We start from the raw sequence: 26,732 nt of genomic DNA on the forward strand, positions 1-26,732 counted from the left end.
ATTTCACAGAATATTTTTGCTATTAAAGTTATAAAGGTGCTTATGAAAACATGCAAATATGAAAAGCATACAAACATTGTATAAGATTCTAAATAAAAGAGGAAAAAGTTCTCAAGTATTCTCAGTTTCAAGATATTACTCTAAACAGGACCGGCGAAATGACCAAACGCACACATATCTGGTTAAAAACTTCCTATCTTTGGCTGTTGTAATAATTCATGTCGGTTTCAGATCATATTATTATAAAGGCACATTTCCTTAAACTACAACAGTTTACTGTTTATTCGTAAAGACTTCGTAACTCTTTACCGAGGAAATTCCTGACTGGTAAACTGAGAGTTTCAGATAAAGCGGCTGACCTCATCTTTCCTTTTATGCTAAACCAGAATTGACCACCTGTTCAGTCCGTGTTCCCTAACAGTAAAGCTAGGCAACTAACATAATCCAACACTGTAACTAACTAGAAAACCCGTGTTGTTGTACGTTATGCTACCATAATCTAAATAAATGAATTAAATTTATTATATCTTAAGGAGTCGGGAAGAAAACTGATGCACGCATGCCGCAACAATCTAAATACAAAAATCTATTCACTCTTCAACAATCGCGAAGAAAATTGTTATCCGTATGCCACAATAATATAAATAAAAGATTTAAATCTGATAAATCTTAAAAAATATCGGGAGGAAATTTGATGTACATATTCCTCAATAATTTGAAGAATTGAATCAGATCTATCAAATCTTAATTAAAAATTATCGTGAAGAAAAATTATGTCTATATATGCCATAATCATGTGAATAAAAGAATTAAAGCTATTAAATATTAAAAGTTATCGGGAAGAAAAATTACGTGTATATGCCCCAATCACGCAAATAAAAGAATCAAATCTATTAAATACTGGCCATAATAATGTAAATAAAAGTATCAAACCTATTATATCCTAAAAAGTTTGGCAGATAATAAAAAAAAGAACCCCTCGTTAAAGTAAAAATCAGAAAACCGTTATCATCCACTTCACCTTCGAAAACAAATGGCCCGCAAAGATCTTACTAAAAACAAACAAATAATAAGACAAATACAGGCCACACTTCTATCTCCGGATGAGCTCTTGGGATCTACCCCAATGAAACCAGTCTGGTGGATCTCGAAACGTTTTTGATCCCTTGTAAACAAACAAACACAGGCCACAGAACATCTGATACGGCCAGATATCTAGCCGAAGGAAATTGTTTTTCCCATCTCCATTTTTTTATCCCAGGTTTAAAACGTAGAACGGTCGTGATAATTTATTTCTGTTATCCAAATACGGATAATCTATTTATCCCTCTTTCTATTCAAGTGAATGATCCTGTAACAATTTTTCTTTATCCTGGTGTAATAAATATAATGTAATATTTTCAGAAATCCGGGGGTAAACCAACACGGTTCTATAGCGCATTGCTGGAATGGAATGGGATATAAAATTTAGGCCCAATGCCAAGCGCTGGGACCTTTGAGGTCATTTAGCGGTGAAAGGGAAATTGACAGTAAAAAGGTCTTAAAGGTGTAACAGAAGGAAAACCTCGCCGTTGCACTGTTGGGAGAGAGAGGAAAGTAAGATGGAAGGTATATGAATGGCGGTACAGTAATGAAAGGGTTTACAGCTAGGGGCCAAAGGGACGCTGCAAAGAACCTTCAGTAATGCCTACAGTGCACCGAGTGAGGTGCACTGAGAGCATTATTGATAAATGGAGTACACACAAATTGACGCATACCATGAGCAGCAATGGTTGATGGGGACAAGCACGTTCATCCTCGGATCGCTGAAAATATCACGTGTGTCGAAAACGCTTTTTATAGGATCGTTCACATGTTCGCTCGTGAGAATAAAAATTAGAATATTCCTGTTTGGATAGCAGAACTTAATTGATCTTGATCGTTTTACAATCCAAGACACTCTTTTTCCAGCAACTGTCGACATAAACAGACTTTGTTTCCCTAGCAATCCTGGATTTAAACAGACACTCTTTTTCCAGCAATTGTCAACATAAACATTGTTTCCCTAGCAATCCTCGAATTAAACAGGCACTTTTTCCAGCAATTGTCGACATAAACAGACATTGTTTGCACAGCAATCCTCGATTTAAACAGACACTATTTTCCCCTCGATAGTTGATTTAAACACACTCTTTTCCTAGCAATCCTCGATTTAAACACACTTTTCCCAGCAACAGCTGATTTAAACACTTTTCCCAGCAATTGCGACATAAACAGACATTATTTTCCTGGCAATCCTCGTTTTAAACAGACACTTTTCCCAACAATAGTTGATTTAAACAGACACTCTTGTCCTAGCAATCCTCGATTTAAGCACACACTTTTCCCAGCAACTGTCGACAAAAACAGACACTCTTGTCTTCGATTTAAAAAGACACTTTTCCTAGCACAACAAAGATTAAACGGATTGAACGGTAACAACCATTCTTTCAACGACAGTGAAACCATTTTTATCCTACAATCCAGCATATTTCCTTTTTTCCTTTTATTATTTTTATTTCACTCAACAAGCAACACCATGAACAATCTTACAATTTCCCCAAACATCACGTGGCAGGATCACCAGTCTACTGAAAATGACGACACTGTATATAACCAGTTGGGGGAGCTTCCGGGTGTGCATGTAAACACTGCTGAGAGAGAGAGAGAGAGAGAGAGAGAGAGAGAGAGAGAGAGAGAGAGAATTATCAGTCCCAGTAAACATATGATGACGTCATCGAACATGAGACTATCGACGATCATGATGTCATCAAAATGGCCTTCCCTGATGTTTGTAGCAGATGTGTAAATTAGACACAGTTGATGCAAATGCTGTCCTTTAAATATATGGTTAGTAACCTGACACATAAAATTAATATTCTTTTGATAAAAAAATTAGAAATGGTTAAGAACTACAACTCCACGGGACATACAAATAAAAAAAAATCATACGCCTGAGACAGCTGACGCAAAAATTGTCTTTAAATTATATGGTCAGTAACTTGACACATAAAATAAATTAATTTCCTTTAAAAATAGATATGGTTAAGAACTACACGTCCCCAGGAAATACAAGCAAGAAAAAAAATCATAAGCGTGAGGTAAAAAATAAGAAGATCGATGATTTTGTAACCTTAGGACCTACTTGAACAATGCTAGGTCTGGCCTGGCCATTACGTGGGAAGGTGACCATCATAATAATGGCACACATCGTCCTCATCTGTGAGCATCAGTATGGGAATGGGGCTTGTAACCTAATCCCTTTATAACTCTTAGAAATGAAATGGTAATACCATCTGAGGATGTTCCCCTTCCAGAGAGGAGGCGAGGGATAACTACTACTAGTATCACTACAACTCAAACAAATGAATTAAACTAAAATATACCAGTAACACAACCACGATCAAGCAACAACAACCAATAATAATAATAATAATAATAATAATAATAATAATAATAATAATAACTGAAGCCTTTCTTAATAACCATCATATTGAGTTAGAGAAATAGGTGTCTTGGCCAAACGAATTCAACCAAAACATACCAGGAACACAACCACGACCAAGCAACAACAACCGATAATAATAATAATAATAAAAATAATAATAATAACTGAAGCCTTTTTTTAATAATAACCATCATAATGAGCCTAAGAAATAGATATCTCGGCCAAACAAATTCAAACAAACCATATCAGCAAAGGAATTGCCACCAAGCAACAACAACCAATAATAATAATAATAATAATAATAATAATAATAATAATAATAATAATAATAATAATAATAATAATAACTGAAGCCTTTTCAGTTTTTTGTAAAACAAAACTATTGTGCCGGCTTTGTCTGTCCGTCTGCACTTTTTTCTGTCCGCCCTCAGATCTTAAAAACCACTGAGGCTAAAGGGCTGCAAACTGGCATGTTGGTCATCCACCCTCCAATCACCAAACATACCAAATTGCAGCCCTCTAGCCTCAGTAGTTTTTATTTTATTTAAGGTTAAAGTTAGCCATAATCGTGCTTCTGGCAGCGATATAGGATAGACCACCACCGGGCCTTGGTTAAAGTTTCATGGGCCGCGGCTCATACAGCACTACACCGAGACCACCGAAAGATAGATCTATTTTCGACGGCCGTGATTATAAGCTGTAGCAGCTGTACAGAAAACTCGATTGCGCCGAAGAGGAAACTTCGGCGCATTTTTTACTTATTATCGCCATCGCAATGTATCAGATCTACAACTCAGCCAAACGAATTCAAACAAAAAATACCAGTACCATAACCGCCACTACGCAACAACAACAACCAAGTCTTTTAGTTGCCCACTACTGACAACCGTCTAGTCCCGTGAGGGAGAGAAGCCGACTCTAGAGAGCTCTTCTTCAGCGAGCTGATGACGGAGCTTCGTAAGCTCACTGTCTAAACAACATTCAACAGACATGAAAAGAAACTGTTTTCGTAAAGTTGTACAGCGCGAAAACATAATGGGGGTTTTCCCAGTAAGTTTCAGATGTAGCAAAATCAAAATAAACTGTAATACCGAGTGAGTGAGTCACACACATACATACATAGAGAGAGAGAGAGAGAGAGAGAGAGAGAGAGAGAGAGAGAGAGAGAGAGAATCAAAATATAAACTGCTTGTAATACCATGTGAGAGAGAGAGAGAGAGAGAGAGAGAGAGAGAGAGAGAGAGAGAGAGAGAGAGAAAATAAACTGCTTGTAATACCATGTGAGTGTCTGAGAGAGAGAGAGAGAGAGAGAGAGAGAGAGAGAGAGAGAGAGAGAGAGAGAGTCAATACAAACTGCTTGTATTACCATGAGAGAGAGAGAGAGAGAGAGAGAGAGAGAGAGAGAGAGAGAGAGAGAGAGAGAGAGAATCAATATAGCCTAAACTGCTTGTATTACCACGTGAGTGTGCCAGAGAGAGAGAGAGAGAGAGAGAGAGAGAGAGAGAGAGAGAGAGAGAGAGAGAGAGAGAGAGAGAAATGCTACAAACGCATCACCAAGGTCAACCAACAGCCACACTAATGATATCAACAGCATCTCAGGTTCGTGCGATAAGAGGTCGGCCACTACAACCCCTTACAACCCTATTATTACAACCCTTCACAACACAAATGAGCGTCAGAGAGAACACCACCCAACGGGTGTCGTTATGGTCCTCGACAGAGTCCCGCGTACCTGATTAGATAGATGATGAGTCAAGGAAGTTAGAGGAGAAGAGAAAGAGAAGGGGCACTTAAATGAAAAGGAAAATCTAATGTAATATAAAAATTTAATCCAAAATCCAAACACTGGGACCTATGAGGTCTTTCAGCGCTGAAAGGGAAATTGACAGTAACAGGTTTTAAAGGAAAAACGGGAGGAAAACCTCGCAGCTCCACTATGAAACAAATATTAAGAGATTGCGGAAAGTCATATGGAAGAAGGAGACTATGAACAGAAGTACAATAAAGGGAATGAAAGGGGTTGCAGCTAGGGGCCGAAATGATGCTGCAGAGAGCCTTAAGTAATGCCTTCAGTGCACCGCGGGAGGTGCAATGACGGCACTACCCCTCTACAGGAAACGAAAAGTAAAAGATTATTAGAATCGAGGGGAAAATAACCCTTTCCGCGTGAGGGTAACGGAAGTTAGAAACAAGGAAAATGGGGTTCATAACAAAAGGTGCAAAAGGAAACCAGAAAGAAGAGACAGGAAAGAATTTGAAATGAGGTGAGAAGAAATGACAAAAGGGTGGGAAAAATGAACATTAGAAGTAGTGAGAAAGGACAGAAGTGAGAGGGGAATTCATAACACAAGATGGAAGAAGACAGCAGTGAGGAGAAATGGGAACCTTACCTTTGAAAAGAGGTGTGAGAAGGAATGACAGAAGTGGGAAAATGAACATCAGAAGTAATGAGAAAGAAAAGGACAGAAGTGGGCGGGGAAGGAGCACAATTCTCTTCTAGGTCAAGGATGCCAGACGGTATCATACTCAAACCAGCCTTAATTGCTTCAATAATGTCGCCATGGGAGCTGGATGCATCGAATAAGATCATGGAACAGATATGAATCTGGCTCTCTCTCTCTCTCTCTCTCTCTCTCTCTACCTACTAAACAAAGACAATGCTTTCAGCACTCAAACGATAATGAGGGGAGCCGATCATGTCCTCTCTAAGCGCACACCTCACTGCATTCACAAAAAAAAAAAAAAAAAAAAAAAAAAAAAAAAAAACAATGCACAGCTCGGCTATCAATTAGTTCCCTCGTGGGGATGACGCCTACAAAGGGCTGTGGGGAATAGGAGGGGGGGGATGGAGTTGCCGGTGGGTGACTGAGGGAAGGGAGGGGGTACGGGAAAGGGAGAGGGATGAAACGATGATGAAGGATGATGTTAGATTGTTTAGAAGGGTCAGGTTTCCCACCCCACCCCCTTCATCCATCCCGGGAGGGGGGGAGGGGGTTGAAAGACATCCCCCATCCCGTCTCTTCTCATCACTTGCAACCGTCATTCTCTCTCATCTCGCTGAGAGAGAGAGAGAGAGAGAGAGAGAGAGAGAGAGAGAGAGAGAGAGATTCTCTCCTCGCATAACTGCCAAAACTGATTTAAATTTGAAAAAAAAGTCGCATCGCGGGTATGATCCTGGGTGCCATTTTGAACTCTACCATGCTGATGACATTCCCGGATGGAAATACAAACGGCGAGATGCGAGTAAAAGGTTACCGTACTGTGAGGAAGGCACCATCCACATGGTTGTTCAAATGTGACTACACTTAGCAAGCACTGTGATTGCACGATTGGGCCTCATGGTACTTACTGGATTTTTTGTACTTGAACATATTCGATAAATATCCCTTGCTTTTCAAAAGAACAATTCACTGTAACTTTGTACTCGACTTTTCTTCTATAAAATCCGTTAAGTACTGTGATAATCTTATATAAGAGTAACGCGTGGCTTCAGAAATGTTTCAAACTATATTCAATTGGGGACTTGAGAAATACGATCAGGCAAGTGGACTTTTCACACATTTTGAGTCAATCCATTATACAGGTTCATCGCATAGCAGCTATTTCATAGCGTTTGTTGATAAAAAAAAAAAAATTACAACACACATATACTGTAAATATATATATGTGTGTGTGTGTGTGTATAAACACCCACGTTTATCACAGTCTGTATAAATTCACAGCCCCATTCATTTTCGATATCATCATATTTCTGCTACTAAAGGGAGATTTTGACAACTTGAATGTTGAGCAAACTTGGACAGGCAATAGATTCCTATTTATCGGCAAAGATAAATGTTAAACATGTGCACATTTTCCTTATTCTGCGTAAGAATAAACGAATAATGTGATGTTCAAATACGTACATACTGATGTACATTGAACGCCGAGTAACCAAAGCATTCTTTCTTTACGTGACGTTTCGGCTAACGCAGGTCATTTTCAAACTGCAGTAGGGGATACAACTTGAAAAGTAGAGGGATAAATAGGCATAGGCCTATACTTATTTTTTGCAGCAATTACATAGACCAGGTTTGTTTAAACACATAACAGTATGTCACCGAGTCTACATATTTTTATTTTTTCACCAAACGGCGCCACTTTTCCCCCATATCAGTTCTAAACGATGATGAAGGAAGAGAAAGAAAAGGAGGAGGAGGAGGAGGAGGAGGAGGAGGAGGGAGGAGGAGGAGGAGGAGGAGGAGGAGGAGGAGGAGGAGGAGGAGGAGGAGGGAAGAAAATACGAGGAAAACGCGGATTGAATTTCTATAAAATGGGAATCTTGAGCTAATCTTGCCATCGAACCAGTACTTTTTTTTTATTAAAGGCCATAAAAGCTTTGAATGCACGAAAAACATTCTTTAACAACATACCTGCTTTAAATTCCTTCTGACATACTGCGCATCTCATTCCACTGGTCCTTCCCAACCCGGGGGTTTAATTTCCCTAGCCTACTGCAATGTTTCATTCTCGTCTAAGAACATCTTCCATCCATAATAATAATAATAATAATAATAATAATAATAATAATAATAATAATAATAATAATAATAATGCTAAGAAATTCACAATCTCGTGAAAAACAATCGTGTAATAAAAATCCACAATTATATAATAAAAATATATTAATAGCCTATGTAAATTAAACAGAGTAATATATTTGCTCTATAATTGTGGACTTTTATTACACAAATAATAATAATAATAATAATAATAATAATAATAATAATAATAATAATAATAATAATAATAATAATAATAGCTTACGAAAGACTTTTAATACCGGTAAAACTAAATTTTTCTTGCGTTTAACAAAGACAGTCTGTCTTCAAGTAATGAACTCTTAGTTAAGACTTTTCGTTGTTCAGGCCGAGGACAGCCTTTTCACCACTGACACTTAGGAGAGGGTGGAAAGTAAGATGGAAGAAAAAGAATATGAAAGGAGGTACAGTAAAAGGAACCAAAGGAGTTACAGCTAGGGGCCGAAGGCACGCCGCAAGGAACCTTAGGTAATGCCTACAGTGCACATGCGCACTAGCCCCCTCCGAAGTAAACCAGACCAGTTGCTTCCAGGGAAAAACCCGCCTGCGAAGTTTCACCCAAAATAAATAGCGATAACGACATAAAAGAGAGTTGACAGGCGAATATAACTCAAAAGCGACGACCTGCCAGAGCAACCATTATCATCTCGGCCTCTGCCATCATCATCGCGAAGATGATGACGGGGAAGGAGACGTAAAAATTACCCTGATTTCCTTACGGTAATTGGCCTTGGGCAGAGATCAAAACAAACACACAAACACGAACTTGAGCAGGTCTTTTTTTTAAAAACTTTGACAACAGAAATGTCAAACCATTTCTCTGGGACCAAAGACCTTGTCTGGGACCCAACCCTTACCCATAACCCCAGACCACCCCTGCATCTTTGTCTCTGTAATGACAGACATCACAGGCGATAAAAACAAACACAGTTGTGTAAAGATGGTTTTCCTCGGTGGCATCAAAGAAGGCGACATCACCGCCGCCCCCCCCCCACAAACTGGAATGGAGGATAGAATTCAAGCCAAAGGCTAAGCGCTGAGACCTATGAGGTCATTCAACGTTGAAACGGCAATTAACAGTAGAAAGGAATGAAAAGGGTTGCAGCTAAGGGCCGAATAGGGACGCTGCAAAGAACCATAAGTAATGCCTACAGTACACCGCATGGGGTGCACTGACGGCACTACGCCCCCTAAGGTGACCCCCAAAAATTGATTTGCCTCCGCTTGCCATCCGTACGCGGGTCAACCGCTACAAGTTGCTCCGGGAATGGGGTAATGGGTGTGTACTTAGTGAATAGCAGGAAGACACTGAATTATATCTTTAAGTGGTGGCTGTCTCATTCCTAACGCCATTCTTTCTCTTCGGGGTGATGGGTACTCGACAGAGGAGATGAAAGCCCATTATAAATGAATGAATATTTTCGTATAAACGACCATAATCGATTAGCGACTATTCATGACTACGATAATCATGACTAGCAAGTCTAAATCTGTTCTCGTAAAGGGAAAATATGGCTAATGATTTTCTCATACTGAAAGGAACTTTCATTTCTACAAGGAATCGGTTATATTCATTCATTAAAACATATGTAAACTTAAAATGAATTAAATCAAATATGAATGTTCTAGTGCAACACTGGTAAGCATAAAGCATGCAATTATAATTAACCTTCGTGAAAGCAGAGCTATGCACAAAATTAAAATGATCACAGTATAATTACTGCGCCATTCTCAATTTTTCCTTAATGAAATGATCCCAGGATGCGTTCATGACGTGTGCTTTCCGAAATAAGTAATTTCAAACTTCGCAGAAAAGAAATACAGTAAATAAAAATAACCAAACAAATAAACAGCAGCATGATGCTACTCAACGATCCAATAAATAAATAAAAAATATAAAATAATAAAAAAAAGCTGCGTGATACTACTCAACGGCTTAATAAATAAAAATAAATTAAATAAATAAATAACCAGCGTGATGTTACTCAACGATCCAATAAATAAACGAAAATATATATCAATAAATAAATGGCAACGTGACGCTACTCAACGATTCAATAAATAAAAATATATAATAAATAAATAAATAAAATAGCAGCGTGATGCTACTCAACGATTCAACATACAAAAATAAATAAACAAAAACAAATTGATAAATAAATACCAGCGTGACGCTACCCGACGACCCAATCTGCATTATAAATTCCCTCGCATACTGGTGATGCAGGATGTATCGGCATCGTTTATCCTCCCGCCCATGGATTTACGATATAAAAAGTTCAAGGAAAATTACAGACCCGAACCTTCCACCCCTTTATCACACAATGAAAGCGTACAGCTCATCAATTTGATGTCGTCATTTGCCCCTTGTCTCTATGAACCGAATACCTCCCGAGCCAAATCGCTCTCCCCCCAACAGTAACAATTTGAAATATTAATTCTAAGGAGTTTTCGATAAAAATACGTGGAAGTGGTTTTAAATCTGAAGTGTTAATGTCAGGGAGGAGAAGTACCAAGACGGAAACAGGCGTGAAAATGCCGCAAAAGTTCTGCACAATTCGCTCGGATGTTTTATGACCGACGTGGGAGTCGCAGCGGGGCTACAGTAATTTGGAGACTGAATAACCAGCTCGGGCTTTTTGGCGTTATTCAACGCATGCCCTCTTTAGAAATACAAGAACAAGCATTTGTACATGTGTATATGTATATATGCATTTAGCCTATATATATATTATATATATATATAGGCTATATATAAATATATTTGTATATATATTTGTATATATATATATATATATATATATATATATATATATATATATATATATATATATATATATATATATATATATATATATATTATAATGTGTACTGTTAAATATATATATATATATATATAATATATATATATATATATTTAGTTGATAATATAGTGGGTTAAAATGCGTTACTGTATATAGTTCTTGTCTTATATGGTATATATATAGATGATGAACTTATTATCAATAAATATATATAATATATATATGAAAATATATTATTTAGGTAGAGTGTACTGTTTATATATGATTGAATATGAATCACGGTGATGTGATAAATATATATATATATATATATATGTATATATAGATATATGTATTATATATATATATATATATATATATATATATATATATATATATATATATATATATATATATATATATATACATATATATATATATACTAATATTACTGACATGACGAGAACGAATATCAGTCAGAATCAATTACTAAAAAAAAAAAAGATCTAATCACCACTATCCCTACGGCGACGGCGAGCATTATTACGTAAGAACAAAACAAAGAACGCTTACCCCCATTCTTTAATGGTATTCCTTTATAACCCTCACCATTCACGCCTTTCTGATTATAAAATGAAACAATGTAAGACCTTGAAAAATTACGGGCCGCTTGTAAGGGCACGAGCCGTCCTGGCCTAATAAGGCCACTTCAATTTAGCCAAAGTTCAGTCCTTTCTCAGGCTAATTTAGCGAATCCAATCTCATCCTTCCTTGATATCTATACATAGCACCCGATAAAAGTCAAACCACTTATGAATAAGTCTACAGACATGAAATTATGGAACATCAAAGACAGCGGAAGCAGTTCGCATCATTTTCCTACGCAGAGATGGATGAGCCGTTAATACGAAAATCTTTGCGGGCCAAAATCCTTCTCAATTCTTTTCAAGACGCCGCTTCTGCGGATAAACTTCCTCGTGGGGGGTTTTTCGGGGTAGGGGGAGGGTAAAGGGAGTTCTCAATCTCCCAATCTATCAGCTTGGACGGAGGTTCTTCATTTATTTTAGTCTTAGGGGAGGAGTTCTCAATCATTGTTTGGAAAGAATTCTGTTTTTGAGACGTCTTAATCTTTTGCTTAAAGAGGAATTTTCCCTTTGTTTATAAGTTTTTTTTGTATAAAAAAAATCTATCATCTGTAAGAGGGGGGGGGATTCTATGTCCATGTCTGCGGTAAGCTTTCCATATCCTTATCCGGAAAAATTTCTCCATCTGTTTCTTAGAAAGTTATCCATCGACTTGTTAGTCAAGTTCCCCATTCATTTCTTAGTAAGTTCTCAATCTATTTGTCTGAATGAAGTTTCCCATCTGTCTGATTCTGAAGGGGGGGACAGGGATTAGCTTATCCATTCATCCGCTTCAAGGAAGTTTCCCATCTATCCACTGACGTGGTAAGAAAGAACAGTTGATGAGAGAGAACAGCTGATGAGAGAGAACAGTTGGTGAAAGACAACAAGATTGATGAAACAGTTAATGAGAAAGAACAATTTATGTGCAAGAACAGTTGATGAGAGAGAAAAGCTGAAGAGAGAAACCAGTTGGTGAGAGAGCGCAGTTAATGAGAGAGGACAGTTGATGAGAAAGAACAGCTGATGAGAGAGAACAGCTGATGAGAGAGAACAGCTGATGAGAAACAACTGATGTGAAAGAACAGTTGATGTGAAAGAACAGTTGATGAGAGAGTTGATGAAAAAGAATATTGATGTAAGAGGAACAGCTGATGAGAGAGAACAGTTGATGAGAGAACAATTGGCTGAGTTGATGAGAGAACAGTTGATGAGAGAAAACAGTTGATGAGAGAGAACAATTGATGTGAAAGAACAGTTGATGAGAGAACAGTTGATGAGAGAGAACAGCTGATGAGAGAGAACAGCTGATGAGAGAGAACTGATGTGAAAGAACAGTTGATGAGAGAGAACAGCTAATAAGAGGGAACAGTTGATGAGAGAGAACAGTTGATGAGAGAACGGCTGATGAGAGAGAACAGTTGATGAGAGAGAACAGCTGATGAGAGAACAGTTGACGTGAGAGTGTTCTCTCCTCAAGACGACCTTCTCCCTAAGTAGCAACACCCCCAAAACACCTGTTGTTCCGCCTGGCTTACTTACCACGGAGTAGGAGGAGGCGCTCTGAGGACAGCCACGCGATAAAGCGCAGTCAGTTGCACAAGTTTGTCCGAAGAATAATTAATGAGGCTAGGTGTGTCAGGAGAGAGCCAATATGAAATGTCTGTAGTCTAATTAAACTTTGTTCAGCCAATTCCATTATGCAAACATACACACACACATATATATATATATGTATATATATATATATATATATATATATATATATATATATATATATATATATATATATATATGTATATACATATATATATATATATATATATATATATATATATATATATATATATATATATATATATACATATATATATATATATATGTAGTATTAATGGGATGGGGTTGTTAACCTCACTACCTGCCCCCATACGTTTCCTTCCAAGTGCTGAGCAGATCCACAGTTCCTTAACTTACCTGATCGAATGAGTTTCTGTATGCGCGCGCGCACACACACACAGATAAATAACTCATTCCATAAATAACTACCTTTTATAATTTGTTGAGAATTTTACACTGGTGATTCCCACATATTTTTAACTTAAGCATCTAAGTTAACCATTTGCCTAAGTTGAATTCATATGGGCTTACTTTTCCAATTGACATCACCCCCAATAATTCATCTCTTGTAAATCATCTCCCTAACAACAAATAAACGCGTAACAGTTATAATAAATTCTTCCTGAAACAGTTTGACCTTTTCACCTTTTAACTGAGGTCCTGGGCTTGTTCGCATCACGTCACGTCCTGAGAAAAGGTCAAAACATGCAAGGGAAACTATACCCTATTGAAAGGATCATCAAAAACAGTTCAGTAACTGGCTTCAACTGCTCTTTCTCACTTCATTGAGCACATTCACGAAAAGGAAAATAACCAGTTTCGACTTTCGAAATGTTAAAAGGCGAAACTCTTCATTATTCCGAAAGCAAAACTACATAGGCTAATATTAACACTAGTGAAGTTTTTAACGAAATATCTTCTTGCAAGGATAGTCGTGAGATGAAAACTTCAAGATCTTGTTTAGATATCAATATGCAGCAGTTTGCTTAACCATAAATGAAAACTTTAGATTTGATATAACTGACCTGAAATGATTAGTGGTCCACTAACATGACACCCAGCTAAGAGTTAACTGGTCATCCATCAATAAGCCAGTATATCTGCCATCCATCCTGTTAGTTCAATCAGTCAGACGTAAGACATTAAGTCATGTATAAGTACTGTAAGTCAGTAACACAAATCAAAGATAATTGATGTGTCATTAAGACAGTCGGCTGGCCTGTTACAGTGTCAGAGAGGCCTTACTTAAACTGGCACGAAGGAGTTAATAGATAAAATCTAGCACCAAGCTAGCCAGCTAACCTGGCAAGCAGCTATAGTCATTTAGCCTACAGTATATCCTAGCACCAAGCCACTCGGATGACCCAGCACCAAACCCAAACCAGAGGACTTCAACCGGCCTGATCTCAAGGTAGAATCCACTGACCTGGTACCAAGGTTGAGAACTTCAATGACCTGGCATCAAATCAAGAGTGCAACGGTCTGTCTTAAAACCAACACCAGGTGCTGTACATGAGACGAAGCCATCAACATCATCATCATCAACCACATAACGTATGATATGGCTGGGAACGTGGCCTTTTACGACAGACACTTAAGATAATAGGAGTGTGAGTTAATCGGGCATCACATAATCTCCAGATTTATGACTGAAACCCGCAGTACTGAGATTACAGGACCTGAATCAAGACACTTTCAGACTTTGATAAAAATTATTATACATTACGAATAATCTCTTATTCTTATCATCATCATCATTATTATTATTTAAGCAACCAATTAAAGGCCAAAAACCACACTTGTAAGCTTCCATAGAACAGAATACCTACAAAAGAAATAATTAAATTAAAAAGCAAGACAACTCACTTGGATAAAACTGAAATAATTTAGCGAATATAAAAAAATGGTTACAATAATTTTTTAAGTAGAGAAAAGTGTACGAGAGTCACCTCAGGCAAGGGAATTCAGTCTAAAGCTGTGGAAAACAAAGGAGAAGGCTACGGCCCATCCCATGGTTTGACAACACTGCAAGGCTACTGTGTCACACACGATCTAGCTGCTACATACAGCGGTGGGGGGCATGTTTAACTTCCCGTTTTCTAATCATATTAACATTATGGTAGCTTAATTTGTCGCAATCACTGATACCAAAAATTTTTACAAAATTTTCTAATCAAAGGGCATTATTTTCCCCTGCTGTTCTTTTCTTATGCTCAATTCCCCACCCCCTCCAAAAAAAAAAGTTCTGTTTGGCTAAAAAAAAATCCTTCGATGTCCTTCCTGAAAAATAAAAATAGACAAACTCTCTCATTTCACTAAAACAAAAACCATCATCTTCGTCACTGAACTTCGGTAAAAATAATAAAAATAAAAATAAGTCTTTCTCAAAATTCTTCCCCTACATTACAATCATCTTACCCACTCTCCCCCCACAAAAACCATTACCACTCCATTCTTTCTCCTCCCCTATTCAAGAGGCCTTTAAAAAGAGACATCCTTCAATTAAATACAAAAGTGCATAGGGGTACGAGATAACAATAGAGCAACCATCGGTCGCATCCAAGACGAAGTGTGATAAGCTACGACACCGCACAAAGGTTGGGGATGAAGTCAAGTAACAGTGTCATATAGGGGATGATTGGGGAAGCAATAACCCCATACTGCGTTTATGAACGGCAATGAAAGAGAACGATTCGACAATGCTGGTTACCAAAAGCAGCGTCACGGTGTGGATGTAAAATGGTGGGAGAAATCATCTTGGTTCTCGACGCCAGCGTTTTAGCTCACACGATCGAAAGGTATTATTGCAAACGATTTGCGGGAGAGAGACAGACTGCATCTCCATTGATACGTCCTTTTATATTTTCCGTCAGTAACGAACTTCGGGCAAACAAAGCAGCAAGTATTTTCCGAAGTAATGAAAATAACAATCATTAACTTTGATGTCATGAAATGAAAAATTACTTTATAAACTCTAGTTCCTTTTGTAACAAGTTTCATCAAGCATTAATTATCATCGTTAGTGGGCAACTCCACCGAATCATTTCTTCACTAGTTAATACAAGAATCTCAAGTGCTAAAAGGAAGACATATATATATATATATATATATATATATATATATATATATATATATATATATATATATATATATATATATATATATATATATATATATATATATATATATATACACAATGGGATGCTGAAAAATTTATTGGCTCACTGTAATGTCTAAAAGGAAAAGAAATGTTAAAGAAGAAAACTAGAAAAACAAAGAAGAAAACTGAAAGCAACATTCTTTTGAGTATAAGGGATACGAAAACAGCCTGTCTGATAGTCTACTGTCAATCAACATGTCTGTCTTCTCTCTCTCAACCCCTAAAGGAATGCTAGGAGCCATCCAAAAGTCGTCATCACCACCCTCCATCTCCGATCGAAAACCACACCCCTACTTCTGACCAATCACCTAAGGGGAGCTATGCCAATGCCCACCCACCCCTTCCACCCACTCCCCTCCCCCAACAAACCCAGTCACCATTAACCAGTTGTGGCCGTCTTTGGTTGGCTGCATCTAAACCCCAATATAAGGCAACCAATTCTACCCCTGCTCCTGGCATCCTAACCACACTACGTCTTCCCTCACTATGAGGGCATCAATTACCCAAGGGGTATTCCATTCTCGCCTCCAGGGTGCCGCAGTTGCATGAAACAAAGGCGTAGAAGCTGCATCACCCCTACCGGGTCTGGGATGAAACAACAATAAAACAGTAATAGTAGATACAACAATAATAACGGTAAGCATGAAATCAATATAAAACAATACATGTCATAATAACAGTTTTCAGTATTTTTTTACGGTAATAACGGGGTAAGTAACGCAGCGGCAGTATAAATGACATCTTAAATCTATCGAAAAAATAAATAAACGTCAAATGCCAAGGTCCAAATGCCCTTTCATCACATTTCTATTCAAACTGGACCTAAAAGAACACAAACAAAGACAGGCTCGAAAAGGCAAGGCCAACACAAAGACAGACTCCAAAACCAATACAAAAACCAAAAGACAAGACTCGAAAAGGCAAGAACAAAAACAAAGAGAAGACTTGAAAAGACGGGCATAAAACCAAAGCAACACGACGGAACCCCCTTCCTTTTCCCTCTCTTACTCACCGGATAATCGAATACATTCTCCCCATCGTCACAATAAAATCCCTGCTGTACTCCATAAAAGAAGCAAATGTACAACAATTATGCAACAGTAAACACGCAAACAAGAGCGGGGAAGAGAGGGGGAGAGCAGGAGGCAGGGGCTATACTAGAAGGGCTTTACGACAAAATCCTTACTGGGATCTCAAGGTGGCTGCAACTCCTTGGATAAACGGATAAACAATAACGATAAATGTTTAAAAACATAGACCTAAGGGGAACACCTAAATCAAATATGTATTTGTATGAAGATGTTAACTATATATTATTATTATTATTATTATTATTATTATTATTATTATTATTATTAACATTATTATTATTATTATTATTATTATTATTATTATTATTATTCAGAAAATTAACCCTATTCACATGGAGCAAGCTCACAGGGGCCAACAACTTGAAATTCAAGCTTCCAAAGAATATGGTATTCATTAGGAAGTATTAAGAGGAGGCAAATGGAAATACAGAAAGAAGCGACCTCAATTATTAAAAAGAATAAAACAAATCAATATATTAACAAACAGATAAAAATGCAAAGAGAATAGTATTAGGGCAGTAACGCAATGCATCATCGCTTGAACTTTTGAAGTTCCAATTGCACGACATAATTACTTAAAACTCTCAGCTGATATTAAATAACTAATATACATAATAAAATTGTAGGTAAAGCCCATGATAACTAGCCACTATTAACATCTGTCTCGTCAACGGTCATGAGTTTGTTCGAGGAAAAAAAAAAAAAAAACAATTGGTCATACAACCGGAGGCACAGAATGAGTCATTGCCAAGAAGTAAAATGTTTCCTGGGCTGGTTTTTTTTATCCCAGGGTGTAAACGGATCAACGAACACGATTTTTTTCCTTATATACGAAACAGAAATAACAATAATTTAAAGACCAGCCATTTAATGAATGCATTGTATGTTCCTGCAAGTGGCTTTTGGAAGATTAGATTCAATGAACCTGAAATTAAATCGTAAAAAGAAGATTACATATATAATTCGGCCATGTTTAAAAGTCGCTGGAGAGGTTATTGAATTGTGCAGGAAAAAAGTCCGAGATGAAAATAGATTTATTCTTACCGTTTCAATGCACGTTCACAAAAAAAAAAAAAAAAAAAAAAAAACGCATGGAAGGCAAAATCACACGCATAAAGCTGATTTAAACAATAATTACTTCAAATATATTTCGAACATATAACATTATCCTTTAAGTCAAGGTCACACCAAAAGAATGCTAACCATTAATGAAACTTTAATACTTCTTACCGTTCTTACAGAGAGAGAGAGAGAGAGAGAGAGAGAGAGAGAGAGAGAGAGAGAGAGAGAGAGAGAGAGAGAGAGAGAGAGATTAAAAGTAAAGTCTGGCAGCTAACACCTTTCAGTATTGACTCATTCTTACCGATGTTTCTACAACTATCTTTTAAGTGAACTTTTTAAAACTCATGTTCTAAACACATTTCAAAACATACTTTCTAAATTAATGTTTCATAACCTATTTTCTAAGTGAATGCTCCAATACACACACACACATATATATATATATATATATATATATATATATATATATATATATATATATATATATATATATATATATATATATTCTAGATAAATGTTTCAAAGCCTATTTTCAAAGTGAATATTAGTCACTAAAAATGTTTAGAAGTTACGAACAAATCTCGGGCAGAATTTATGTCAACTGCCTACCATTGTGAAAGTACTCAAGTTATAGAGCTTCTCCTTTTCTTTAGTTGCATTATGGTTGGAATATAATAGAAAGTGACCATTCTGTAGAACAGAATAGAACAGAATATAGAATTTAGGCCAAAGGCCAAGCGCTGGAACCTACGAGGTCATTCGGCGCTGAAAGGGAAATTGACAGTAAGAAGGTCTGGAAAGATGTAACAGAGGAAAACCTCGCAGTGTCACTTTGAATAATTGTTAGAGAGGGTGGAAAGTCAGATGAAAGGAAGAGAACATGAACGGAGGTTCAGTAAAAGGAATGAAAGAAGTTGCAGATAGGTGCCGAAGGGACGCTGCAAAGACCCTTAAGTAGTGCTTACAGTGTACCACGTGAGGTGCACTGACGGCACTAACCCCCTACGGGGAACTTTTGTGTAGCTTCACTGAAAATAAATATAACTGTCTCGTATCATTTCTCCTTCACATACTCCCAAAAATCTTCCACTAAGAGTAATTCCCAAAGGAAAGCATTTATCAATATCAACAGACTCAATTTAACGCTACATAAATTCAAGCAATTAACATCACCCTGCGTAAGGGCCGTAGTCTAGACTTACAATTAAACAGCCCAATGAACACAGACTTACGTCGCCCAAGAAAACAGGAATATTAGTCAGGTCTCCGCTCGATTTCACTTTAATTTTCTTTCGCCGTTTCATTAATCAACAAAAAATCAATGATTTTACGCTGTCTTAACTATCCGTGCTTTGTTGAATACAGCGACTATCGAAGCAGACCAACACTTCCACATGAATCTTCAAACACCAATTAACACTACGGAACTCATTCTGTTTAATCAATTACTGGGAATATTTTTTGATGAATACAGTAATTGCCAGTCAAAGATTAAAATTATTACGTAAAATTTTTACGTAAATTAGTTCCGTAGTCGATATTTACAGCCTCCATTCAAAAAATGCAACCCCTTGAATTTCAGTTACAAACGCTGTTAACCATTCCGACCAAATAAGTTGAAAAATACATCAAGGTCCGAATGCAAAACAGGCACTGAACTTTCAACTTATTTCTAAGTTTTTTTTTTTTTAACGCGAAGGATTTCAAGAAGTCATATCTAGGCCAAACTAAAAGGTAAAAAAAAAAAGCGAAAAAAACGAGTTCATAGAAGAAAGCAATCCAGGTAGCGACCAGATAGAAAAACAAAAAAGCAAACAGAAAATGTGGCGGGTAAATCGGGCATGTGGGCATATGTAAAAGTGCCCAGTGTAGGCGGTCTCGTCTACCACTCAAAAGATCAACAACTTTCTCGCTTTCGATTCGAGATACGATACTGATAAGAGTCCGAAGGACTTGCAAAAGTGACTGCAAACTGGTAAGGGGAAGGGGAAGGGGAAAGGGGAGGTGGGGGCTCTGATTGCCGGGTGAAATTCACAAAGTTAGCTAACTGGTAAGTGTCGTCTCGCAACTTTCGACAGGTGACACTTCTCCTTTCCCTTCGCACAACACCTGTTTTGCCTCAACGCCCACTGACACTGGTCGGTCAACATGCGTAAACAAGCATTCTAATGCTTCCTGCTGTGCCCCGATCAACTTCTGTTAAAGGAATTATGAATGATTTAATGTCCAATAAAACAATACAGTGCGTACCTTTAGGCCTATATGTGAATTCTGATTAGCCTCGGGTAACAAGTTTAGTTTTTATTCACGCCGATATTGAATTGAATTGAATATGAATTCAGGCCAAGGGTCAAGCACCGGGACCTATAAGGTCATTCAGCGCTGAAACTGAAATTGACAGTAAAAGGTTTGAAAGGTGTAACAGGAGGAAAACCTCGCAGTTGCACTATGAATTAATTGTTAGGAGAGGGTGGAGAGTAAGATGGAAAAAGACACTATGAAAGGAGGTACAGTAAAAGGAACGAAAGGGGTTGCAGCTAGGGGCCGAAGGCACGCTGCAAAGAACCTTAAGTAATGCCTACAGTGCACCACTTGAGTTACACTGACGGCACTAACCCCCTACCGGGATTCACGCCGAAGATATTGTATGTGTGGTACTGATAAATGCAAGGTATTCAGAAAGACAATTCAATTACTGGTTGACAACATTAACGATTTTCTCCCTCTCACCACCTCAGGTTACCCAATGTTGTGGCCAGTTTAAAAAATTAAAGCATGGATTGACAACATACCTAGCAAGAAGGTCTCCCAAAAGTCCTTTCTCTCCCTCATGCTGATCTCTGAAACCATACACCTCGCTCAGCTGGTAACTTATATCACCTACAATTTTACCAGACCAGAGCGGTTCATGATCCTGTTGTTTAAAGATTTATGACGATATCCAAATTTACCAATAACATCCTTGTTTTACAGTCACGGTCTTAAGTATTTTTTTTAAATACAATTTAATCCACTAGGTTTTTAAATTACGAAAACAAACAGCGGTAAAGTATATAATATAACTCACGGTAAAAAAAAAAATGGGTAATAAAAATACATCGGACATTTCAACAAAATACTCCAACTCGGCGGACAATCTTACAGCAAATCCAAGGTATTATCTGTAAGTTCCCCAAATATCGAGGCAAAGCGCCCTGCAAGTCCAATGAAATTTGAATAATAATGGCAAACTCAACAACGATGGGGAGCTCTAAGAATCTCACAGAATCGGCTTCAACAAAATGCGTGATAGGAGCTGCTAAAACTCTCGTTAGAGGATTTATACTTACAGAAAAGTTTAAAGAAACTACAAAACGACTCAACAGAATTATATTGGGGTGTCAAAAGTCATTTGCCAGTGGAACTGGGAGACAAAACATAATGGTACACCCATTTTGAACATGACCAATGCACACGTGTTTATTTTAAAATATACATACATATACATATATGTTCACTTTGTTTAGCTTTATGTACAGCCCTCCACGGGGATAATTCCCTCTCTGGGGGACCCTTGTACGTTTTCAAAATAAGGTACTTCTTATATTTTGTAATTGTCTTTCAGTGTTTTCTCGTCAGTATCGTAGCTCCTGCAGAATAGGTGAGTCTTTAGTTCCTTTTTTAAATTTGCTTTATTCTTGTATTCTCTTCACTTCAGTCGGTATTTTGTTGTATAGCCTTGGTGCGAAGTGTACAAATGCTCTCTCGCCTGACTTACAATTTGTTCTAGGTTCAAATAGCCTATATGCTTCATTTGCATGTATGATTACAATATTTTCATTTCGGGTCTAAAGAAGGTTAAGTATACACACACATACAGTATGTATAATATATATATATATATATATATATATATATATATATATATAGAGAGAGAGAGAGAGAGAGAGAGAGAGAGAGAGAGAGAGAGAGAGAGAGAGACCTTCGGCTGACCTAACCAGTGAATTACGTACATGGTAATAATAGACCGCTTTTGGGGTGGAAATGGGCATGGGCATGGGGTTCGCAAGCTCGTCCCAAATTACTGGCAGGGAAATAAAGGGGAAACACCTGGGCCCGCCCCTTCTATGGGGAGTGGACGAATAAGAGAAATTATATATATATATATATATATATATATATATATATATATATATATATATATATATGTATATATATAAAAATATTACTTAAAAACCAATGAACAGTTTTCAATACTACGAAGCCTATATAACCTAGTCCTGACCAGTTAGTCTAGAATATATAGGCCTGCGAAGAACCAAGCGTTACCGTTGTTTCTGTAACTGCACACTTCCGGGAAAGAAAGAATCTGCAGCAAAGGCTTAGCTTACACGGTTTTCGCTTGTACTCCAGTAGCTCTAAACTTATTTTCTACGCCACAAAATCTGTGGTTGAAGATATAACTGATAAGGTAAGTTATTCTGCTCGATGTGTCGTCAAATGAATAATAATAAAACCCCATTTCATAGCCTAAGGCACGTTATCCAATCTTTCAATATCTAAACACTAACAATAATGTCTGCAAATCCCCTGTTGAGCAGCACCGCCAAATAATTTCATCCTGGTACTTCATAAATGACACACACACACAAAATTCAAGTCACATGACACTAAAATGATAACGGTTCTCACTAGGCCTCATAATGGCTATGGCAAAACACATCTGTCAAATATACCCAACAAGCCATAAAATCGTTTAACTTTTACGACTGATCAATACATTTAAATCGATTTTTATTTGAGGCTACTACAGAAATCATTGTGTTTTGCTCGTCACTTTTCTGACAAAAAAATTAAATATCGAATAACAACTGTATAACCCTACCATCGTGAAGGCTATTTTGTGTAAGAACATACATAACCAATACCTATAGGCTATCCACAATAGTCTCCTCACCGACCATATGCCTACATGCAAAACTACACTATTGACTCTTTCACCTCATATGGGAGGAACAATGTTGTTCCTGTACCTCTGTGTCATTTCATTGTAAAATCATTTACGTCAAATATGGGTGAATGGTATGATTCCATCCAAAGCCTCAATCTCGAGTACTACTAATCTCGGCCATTCAAAACCACCACTCGGCTGTAATACAACACTAGGTTTGGACCATGAATAAAACTTTATTCCCAAATGATGTAAATATAAATATATAAAAATGTTAGGTTACAGTCTTCAGCCAGAAGCAGTTCAGTTACCACAGTATTAGAATATTCTTTCTAATAATTCCGTCATGAAAATTCCTCCAAATTCTGTCATGACCATTACGGGCTTAACTGAGAGTCTAAAGTGTTACCGGTCAATAACCCTTCTAATCTACCATAGATGGCTTGGGGGCTATTTGGGGTAGCCTAAATTTTATAATATTGTTAATAGCAACTCTTTAATACCTACTCTGCCTTGGCTAGCACGGGCTACGTTCATGTGTGAAGCATGCAATTTCGTGATACATCACCATACGGGTTTCTTTATATTTAAATTATGGTCAACATAAAAACGACAAAGGTTTGGATTTAGATAACAAAGGCTGGCCTAGGCTGAACGTAATGGGTCTAACTACACCCGAGTCTAGGATGACCTAGCAGACTAGGTTTGAAATTACTTTATTCCAGTATGTAGAATGTAATGACAGCTACCTAGAATTCATTCCAGTGTTTAGAATGCAATGACAGCTATCTGGAATTATTCTATTCCAGTGTTTAGAAAGCAATGACAGCTACCTAGAATTACTTTATTCCTGAACTTAGAATGTAATGACAGCTACTTTACGCATGGATCCAAAATTCATCACAGGAACATGGTCCTAAGCCATGCGCACCTGGATGATAATCCTTACGATGGCCGATTACTCTCTGGGCTACTGTGGCCTAGATCCTTTCCAGGACGAATCAGCAGTGACAACACAACGGTGTGGCCTTTATGTCATTTAGTAATAATTATTTTTTTAAAAATGGCAGCTAATTAAAATGTCGTGCCCAAACGCACTGAGGAACCACCAACTTAACCTTGACAGGACCAGGATTCTTCTAGCAACGGGTAGCTTAGTGTAGCCTAAATAACAAATGCCATCATTCCTCTCTTGGGACAACGTTTGACGAAACGTCCCGATTTTCTTCCGTAAAGTGACAGATTCATAAACGCCACATACGCAACCGTCAGCGTGGCAATCTGTCTGACTCCTACACTATCACACCCGTAGTAATTAATAATAATTACTGGACGCATTAAAAACATATCTACGAAATCGAAACAGGAGACAAATTTAGGGAAACAAAGCCGTTGCCTTCGACAAAAGTGCGTCATAACTGATCAACCTACCTTGCATATATCTCCTTCTATTTGTTCGCTATTGGGTATCAATAATGCGTATCCTTCACAAACAATCGCTTCTAGTCACCTAAATACTGTCAATTTATTTACAACACACAGACACCAACACACTCCTTCAAAGGCACAACACCGTTTCAAATGCTTCTCGCGTTGCCGGGAGACACTGCTGGTTCGTTTGAATGGTGAGTATGTTCTCGTACAGCTAAAGAAGTGCATTATAAATTCATAATGCAAAAGCTACCTAGTTTTTAGATAGTTATTATGACATATCTTGCATTATAATAATAATTTATGCCCTGATTTTTCTGATTGATTATTTATTAACTCTGGAAAAAGGAAATATTTTCATTTAATCAATACGCCTGGCAGGCAGTGTAACGGTCAACACGGTGCCGGGTTGCCTGTCATTCATTGATCCAGGTTGAAAGTGTTTTATTATAACAAAACTGTAACAAATATGAAAGGGCGATGACATTTCAGCGGTAAAAGCTATAAATTTTAATGTGCACAATCCATCACAATATAAAATTAGCTGTTAACTAAAAACTTTCAAAAACGTTTCTGAATTAGCCGTGACAGAACGACCCCCCATCATATTTCTACCCGCAACAAAGTTGATCTAAATCCATACACGGCGTCGCAGTATGGTGTTGCATTATATTGACGGTTTTAAAAGCAGAGTGCTATCAGAGGCTCGGACAATGCAAGATTACTTGACTATTCAACAGACTAAAACGTTATCGCCTTCTGGTAATACAAAGTTACATATCTCGCCATCGCAGGCACGAAGAATTGGCATGTAAACAAGTAATATTTCAACCCATGAGTAACTTGCAACTCGGTTTTTTTTCCCTCGTGCATGAGTTTGACCTTGATAAAATGTGCTTCTATACATGGTGATGTACGTACAGAACCGCCGCTCTTTGATTTAATTTCTTGCTTCAAACGGGGTTTCTCCTTGTACTTCATTGTTACGAGCCCACCTGTTTTGCATTTGTGTAATATACATATAGTAATCCACTTATGCATTTTATAAAGATATCTTTGCAACCAAAATTTGTTTAGGAAATTGGAAATAACCAAATACGAATGAACAGTGAGCTTAAAGGATGATTCACTTCAAATTAGGAACTCCCCAACAAAGCGCTTATCAAATACTGTTGCGGCCAGACATAGATAAGGCAATTTTGAATGCCATGTGCTCATTACTCTCTGGTCTAGGCATCCAGGCACTCACATGTTCAAACGAAGGTCAAGATTCGGAGATCGGGTTATTTCAATAAATATTTGGGTTAATTTAGGACTATCTTATGAATCATCTACACCAGTGTTTCTCAATAACCATATATGGCCCCCTTGGGGGGCCATGAGATTTTTTTCAGGGGCCACAAGGCAAAATTTGAAAATGGGGGCCATGGGGGGCCACAGAAAATTTAGGACCCACAAAATATATAAATGTGTAATATTTGAAATAAATCATTAATATGCTTGAGTTTAGTTTGAACATCATTCAATTCAATATACAGGTAATTTTTGCAGACAGTGAAATATTCAATAATCTCTTCACTCTCTCTCTCTCTCTAGCTGGCAGAGTGGTAAAAGGCTGAACTATGACCCTTGACAAAAACCATTAACTCTCTCTCTCTCTCTCTCTCTCTCTCTCTCTCTCTTTCTCTCTTTCTCTCTCTCTCTTTCTCTCTCTCTCTCTCTCTCCCTCTCTCTAGCAGGCAGAGTGGTAAAAGACTGAACTATCAAAGATTATGCTGACTGGTAAACTTCCGAACGACAACCATTAAGATGTTTATAACAATTTTAACAGCAACGGTATATGGGTTATAATATAACCGTTATATTGTTTCTTCTTCAATAATAGATCCGTCTTTCAGTTTAACATAGACGAGGAAGAGACTTGATTTAAGTTCTCAAAGAGGTTTGTGAAAGATAACTTTATATCCACATACGTATGTACATACAAAC

General features: G+C 37.5%; 1 protein-coding gene across 7 annotated transcripts in view; it reads right to left on the reverse strand.

Moving 5' to 3' along the window:
• corn (cornetto) overlaps positions 1 to 24,910 on the reverse strand; it is a 229,301-nt gene extending 204,391 nt beyond the window's left edge. For 5 of the 7 annotated variants that reach the window (XM_067083998.1, XM_067083999.1, XM_067083997.1 and 2 more), the window contains exon 1: positions 24,744 to 24,902. The gene's annotated coding sequence lies outside the window, so the exon portion shown is untranslated. Of the gene's footprint in view, positions 1 to 24,743 lie in introns of all 7 variants that reach the window. The other 2 variants (XM_067083996.1, XM_067083995.1) reach the window with 2 other exon arrangements.
• Between the last annotated feature and the right edge of the window lie 1,822 nt (positions 24,911 to 26,732).

The sequence above is a fragment of the Macrobrachium rosenbergii genome, chromosome 41 (assembly GCF_040412425.1).
Source record: "Macrobrachium rosenbergii isolate ZJJX-2024 chromosome 41, ASM4041242v1, whole genome shotgun sequence".
Lineage (NCBI taxonomy): Eukaryota > Metazoa > Arthropoda > Malacostraca > Decapoda > Palaemonidae > Macrobrachium > Macrobrachium rosenbergii.